The following is a 7447-nucleotide window of genomic DNA, read 5'->3' on the forward strand; positions in this document are numbered from 1 at the left end:
ACAAACAAAAACATAAAGTGGGGAAGGACACCCTATTCAACAATTGGTGCTGGGATAATTGGCAAGCTACATGTAGTAGAATGAAACTGATCCTCATCTCTCACCTTATACAAAAATCAACTCAAGATGGATAAAAGACTTAAATCTAAGACCTGAAACCATAAAAATTCTAGAAGATAATATCTGAAAAACTCTTCTAGATATTGGCTCAGGCAAACGGTTCATGACCAAGAAGCCAGAAGCAAATGCAAATGCAAAAATAAATAAATAAATAAATAAATAAATGGGACCTAATTAAACCAAAAAGCTTCTGCACAGCAAAATAAATGATCAGTGAAGTAAACAGACAACCCACAGACTGTGTGAGAGAATACATTTGAAAACTATGCATCTGACAAAAGACTGATATCCAGAACCTACAAGGAGCTGAAACAAATAAGCAAGAAAATACTCCAAATAATCCCATCAAAAAGTGGGCAAAGTGGGGATTGAATAGACAATTCTCAAAAGAAGATACACAAATGGCCAAAAAACATATTAAAAATGCCCCACATTACTAATCATCAGGGAAATGCAAATTAAAACTGCAATGAGATGCTACTTTACTTCTGCAAGAATAGCCATAATTTAAAAAATCAAAAAATAATAGATGTTGGCCTGGATGTGAGGAAAAGGAAACACTTTTACACTGCTGGTAGAAATGCTAACTTGTACAACCACTATAGAAAACAGTATGGAGATTCTTTAAAGCATTAAAAGTAGATCTCCCATTTGATCCAGCAATTCCACTACTGGATATCTACGTGAGAAAGATAAGTCATTATATGAGAAAGACACTTGCACACACATTTTTATATCAGCACAATTCTCAACTACAAAAATATGGAACCAACCTAAATGTCCATCAATCAATGAGAAGATAAAGAAAATGTAGTGTATATATTCAGCCATAAAAATAATAAAATAATGGCATTTGCAGCAACTTGGATGGAGTTGGAGACCAATATTCTAAGTGAAGTAACTCAGGAATGGAATACCAACTATCATATGTTCTCACATATAAGTGGGAGCTAAGCCATGAGGATGCAAAGGCATTAGAATGATATAATGGACTTTGGGGACTAAGGGGAAAGGGTAAGAGGAGGGTGCGGGATAAAAGACTACACACGGGGTTCTGTGTACACTGCTCAGGTGACAGGTGCACCAAAATTTCAATCACCATGTAATGAAAACATATCCATGTAATGAAAACCACTTGTTCTCCAAAAACTATTGAAATTTTTTAAAAACCATGAAATTCACATATATACTACAACATGGATGTACTCTGAAAACATTATGTTACATGGAATAAACTAGATACAAAATGACAAATATTGCATTATTCCACTTCTATGATCTTCCCAGAGTAGACAAATTCATAAAGACAAAGGTAGAATAAAGGTTACTGTGGGGTTAGAGTGAGGGAGGATTTATTGTTTAATTGCTAGAGAATTTCAGGTTGGGATAATAAAAAATATTCTAGAAATGAGTAGTGGTGATAGTTGCACAGCAACATGAATAAACTAACGGCCATTAAATTGTACACTTACAATGATTAAAATTTTATGTACTGGTAAAAATGGTAAATTTTATATTATGCATATTTACAACAACAAAAAGAAAAAAAATTTTTTTTATAAAGCAAGAAAGACGTGGTCCCACTTATTTTCCTATATAGGATCATATGGAAACATGATACTTGGAACTGCTGCAATCATTGCTCAGCGGTGAGTGGAGCCAGCCCAGGACAATGCCATCTCACAGAGGATGACACAGACAGATGGAAAGAACTCAATTCCTTGGTGACATCATGGAGCCAGACTTCCTTTTACGAGAAATAATAAAATCCTTTTTTGTTTAAAAGAAAAAAGAGAAAAAAGTGAGCCAGGAAACCACAAGAATAATACAGGAAATTTAAATATATATTGCAAAGTGAAAGAGTCCAATCTGAGAAGGCTGCTGTATGACTCCAACTGTATGACTTTCTGGAAAAGTCCAAACTGTGGAGATAGTAAGAAGATCAGTGGCTGCCCTGGACTTCCAGGAGAGAGATGAAAGCGATGAAAGGTGGAGCACAAAAGATGGATGAAATAGGGTAGTGAAACTATTCTCTATGATGCTACAGTGTTAGATGCATGTCATTACAAATTTTCAAAACCCACAGGACTGTGTAACACAGAGGGAACTTTGATGTTAACTATAGTTTTAGTTAATAATGGTGCATCAATATTGTCTCATCAGTTTTAACAAATGCACCACACCAAAACAAGATGATAACAATAAAGGGAATGAGGGGGCAGTGTGGGAGTAAAGGGGGACTTAATTTTCTATTCAAATTTTCTGAAACTCAAACTTTCTCAGAAGACATGTCTGTTAATTTAGGAAGTAGCTATGAGGGACGTTTATGGCAGAATAACATCTGAGAAGGAGAGCCACTCTAAAATGGAAAGCATTTTCTCAAATCATGCACAGCCAAGGGTTGCCTGTCTCTGAATGAGGCTAACACACTGAGGATGAGGTAATGGTTTTTAAATGACCCCTCTCCTAGTGATGTATCCTTGTACAAGACAGAGGGTTGATATGTCATACTTACCATTCTTAAACAAGCCCTTGTGTTTGGAGTAACGTACAGGTAGTATAAACCAATAATCATGGTTCCCACTCTTCAGGGTATGATAGGAGCACCTACTTTCCTGCAGTTAACTGCTGCATATAAGATATGCTTACAAATATGTGTTAGTAACTTTTATCATCAGTTCTGGAAAACTCTAATGTAGGTTGCTGTCTCTCAGCTTAATTTATCTATTGCATTCATGTAGACTTGCTTCCCAAATCAATTCCCCGAATTCCATAGTGCAGTTATGTGGTTACCTTGCCCAATAACTAGTAATGACCAAAAGAAAAGGAAACAGAAATGTGGAACTTATTTTCATCTCAAGGTCCAAATGAGATGAATAATTAATGATTTGTTTTGAAGGGCTGCAATGAGCAAGTTTCTCATTAGCACGTTCATGCGCACACATACCCTGATTTCTTAGCTCTTTTATTTCAGTTGACTGCCTTCCCAAAATGTCAGGTTCTTATAGATATGAGGATAAGCAAATTTTTTCACTGCTGACACTAGGCGTGGACTATGTTCCCTTTGTCATTTTTTGATCCAGATGTGGTGCATTACAAGACAGCACGCATGTGAGATCATAAGACTCAGGTTTCAGTCTTGACTTCACTACTTTTAACGTGTAAACTTTACTTGCCCTCCTAGATTCTGAGATTCTACTTTTAAAGAGGACCATTATAGATTGTTGAATATTATTTAAACCCCCTGCAAGTATATAATACATGCCAAGAAGAACCCTAAAAAGTATCTCAAATGTTCATGCAAGAAATGGGTTTAAGTTGAATGAGATTCAGAGACTGTTTTTTGTTGCTATCTTAAAACAATTAGGATGATATAATCAAGTAAACTTAAACTTCTTCCTTTCTGCCTGCTTTTTCCTCTTCTTCCTAGGGACTAACAGGAATATAAATTGGGGAGTTTCCTTTCATTGGCAAGTTAATGTAGCATGCTCTGTGATGTGAGGGAACTGAAAAGAGGTTCAAAGCACTTAGCATACAAAATGTAACAAATAAATAATTTCTAAGAAACTGAGTCTTTTATGTGAATAGAACACTAGGAATTTCTTATGTAGACCCTGAAGGATATCTTTGCAATAACTTGATTTGTGCTATGAGATACCCACCTAATTTTAAACATCTCAGGAGACAATAATGAAAAGCCTTATTTTTAAGGCCCCATTCTTTACTTCCACATATAATCAATGCATCAGTTTTAGTCTATACTCAATTTCATAAGCAGACTTATCACATCAGTGCTTTGATCTAACAGCAGGGCGTGATATGGGTGCAAACGTGATTAAAACCAAACCGCCACCACCACCACTAACAACAACAACAATAGATATTGCTGGTGTTGAGGGACATTGATGGTGTCTGAGGAAGGCTACAATGCACTATAAAATTGGGCAAGACAGGATTAACTAAATCCAGAGAAGTGATTACATGAAGACTGAAGATGAGAAGAATTTTCCTCTGTCCTTAAAATGGATTTAACCTCTCAGGTGGGGATCTTCCTGTCTCTGAAGCTGTGATGGGCGTATGTTGACAAGCTTACAAACAACTTGCTCTGTGTCTCTTCTTCTGGACAAAACGCTGTTCTGTAAAAATTTACCTGTAGGATTCATCTAACCTCTACACATACAGGCAGAGACTAGTGCAGGGATGTTGAGGGTTTTGCCTAAGGACAGACAATAATGGGTTTCTAAGGAAGGAATTGAGGTCTCTTGCCAAGGCTTTTCTTCTATATTGTTCAGTCTCTCTAAGGAATGGCCAGATGATCAATGGTTTCTGTGTCTGAAACTGCACACAAGAAGGAAAGGGTCATAGAGGTTGCTCACTGAAACAACAAGTTCACCTTCTATCCTCACCAGCTTTCCAAAGCAGATTAACAGAAGCAGAGCAAAAAATTACTCCTCACATTTGCTTCAAAATGATGGTGTTTGATTAATCGTCCAAAACAAAATTATCCAATAAGAAACATTTGAGTAATAACATTTTCTTTGTATCCTACCCTGTGTTTCTTTCTCTGAATGAAATGTGCTGAATAAGCTAAGTAAGCATTGACTCACTACTGGCATTGTTAGCCTACTGAGTTAAGGAAAATAAGTCAAATGAGAAGTAAAGGAGAAAATACACATATGTGAGAAAAATCAACTAAATACATGTAAAAATCCAACCAAAATTAAGTAAAAATATTGAGATTTTATTAAATAAATTTTAAAATTCCCAGAAATTATATTAAAAGTTAACTTAACCATCAGAAATCCTTCATGCTTCTTCAAATTTAAATTTGTATTCTATAGTTATTTTTCACTTTTCATCTGGCTCACCCACTACTTTTCTTTTGAAAAAATACATATTTATTCTGAAATTTAAATTATTGCTATATATTTTCAATGTGTTAATAATTTGCCCACTTCTACATCTTAGAGTCCTTACAAATATAACTATATGTAACCATCAGATGGAAAATGATACTCTATATGTGTTGTATGTATAGTAATATGTATATACAACACTTATATATTAACATATAAATATATAACTAATATGTGTATAATATATACTTATATACTTATGTTATATACTTACATGTCTATATATATAGATTATAGTTTAAAAAGAAAACTATTTAAACTCTTTCCCCCAAGAATTGCTCACAAAATTATAAATTTTTAATGAGAATAGTTGAAACTTCAAATTATAATTTTAAAGCCTAGAAAATATTTTTATGTCTAAACACTTTTGAAGTCTGGATATATTTTAATTTGCTTAATAATCAACATTAAGTAGCATATTGAACTTACCCCACTTCCAATTGAGTAATATATTTTTAATCCCTAAAGTAAAAATGCATTGTATACTTTTCAAATAGTTATTTAAAAATTATATAAAAGCTTTTCAAGTACAAACTGTTTATGTTTTCCTAGAACTTACACAGAAGAGCTTACACATTTTAAATATGAATTAATAAGTAATTGAAATATGAAATGATGGAGCTAGAATAATATTTTTATAATGATAATTAATATTTTAAATAAAAAGTAAAATAATATGCACTTCCTCCTCTCTCATACGTCAAAAATTGCTTTTATTAGAATCAAGATGAAGTAAAATAAATCCACAAGGAAGCTGAGCCTTGTCTTCCTTGCCACACAGCCCTGAGCATCATGGAATTAGATAGTTCCTGATAATTTAGTGCAATTATAAAATAACTGATTGCAGCTCGTATATTCTACAACGTCAGCTCTTCAGGAATCCATACATCTAAAATAAGTCTGTCATATTACTTGTATATTTCTCAATTTAGAATGGTAACAAAAAATGATTTTATATCAACTGTCACTCAAAATGACACAAAACCCTGTGCAAGGGGGTTTAATTTCATTCTTTATTGCTTAATTTATGAGTAATCCTTAAAGTGTACATGTTTCCTGGCTGCACTTACACTACAAGCCAATTCATGCTTTTTGACCTAACTCTGCCTCAACCCCAAATTACAGAACTTCTTTTTTCAAATCAGTATCAACCTGAGATCAACACTTTAGGCAGCGTTCTGTGTTTTGGTTTGTTTTCTTCCCCACGACCACCACGTTCCAAAACATCCTAATTCATTTCAAAGAGAATTTCTCAAATCAAAAAGGGTTTTTAATCACAGCATCACTTTTGGTGTGAATGTTCACACATATTCTATTTTTGACTATCACCCTTGTTGATTTGCAGGACAAAGAAAAGAGACATGCAAGTACGACAGAAAGTACTACACACCACCCAGAAATTGAAACTGAAGGTGTGACAACAGAGAAAAGAGAGGGTAAAGAAAAGTAAAACAAAGGAGATGTGGGATATGAAAGGTGGATCCCATGTGTGGACATCAAGAAACGTTTTGGCTCCCACTTCTGCCACCAATTGAACCTGGAACCTCACTACTTGGAGTTGGGGGGAGGCAAGTGCTCATTCATCATCTGTGAAAATAGGGATTGAGAGTTCCCTAACTGTGCTATTTTTCCTCAAGCACTGGCTTTAGTTTTCTGAATGTCAGGTTCTGTGGAGGTGAGTCCTCAGCTGAGCCACGGGCTCGGCATTCCTGGCAGTCCACACACTTCATATCCTTTGTTTACGCTGCAATTTTGGAATTCAAACAGGTTAATGGGGCACATTTCAACAGATAATGACACACACTGACTGCTCATGAGCTATTTTATGGTGTGAGAATGTTGTGATGTTATGAAATAAGAAGGCATTGAGACATAAGGACATTTTCTAGAAGGTCCTTAGCAGAGGGTACAGAAGACTAAGGTCCAAATCTCTGAAATTATGTTTTCCAAGTTATTGCACAGCTGTATCAAACAAAATACCTTGATCCAGATAATGTTCACAAATGAAAAAAATATGAAATGTTATTTTCTAGGTATGGATAGTAGTAGATCTGTTGTGTAGTGGAGATTACTTAGGAAGAATAAATTTCAGCTTTACCAAGAAAGTACTAGATTAATTGCATTAGGAAATTGTGACAAAAGTGTCAGTGCAGTGTATAAAATCAAGCTTGGCAAAACTTAAATATACCTCCTAGCCTGAAAGTCCAACTGGCTGACAAACCGGGCATTTAAGGGTGAATTTTAGTTCTTAAAAAATAAAATTTGGCAGAAAAGTGATGAATATGGATGAGATAATGATTTGGAATAATAAAGAAACTTCTCAAATAGAAAGAAGATAACTTATCAGTGCATTTTATTGAAGAAAGGATGACAAAATAATCTACCCATCAGATTAGGTAACTGATAGGTAG

Source organism: Mandrillus leucophaeus, unplaced genomic scaffold, assembly GCF_000951045.1.
Source record: "Mandrillus leucophaeus isolate KB7577 unplaced genomic scaffold, Mleu.le_1.0 Scaffold540, whole genome shotgun sequence".
Lineage (NCBI taxonomy): Eukaryota > Metazoa > Chordata > Mammalia > Primates > Cercopithecidae > Mandrillus > Mandrillus leucophaeus.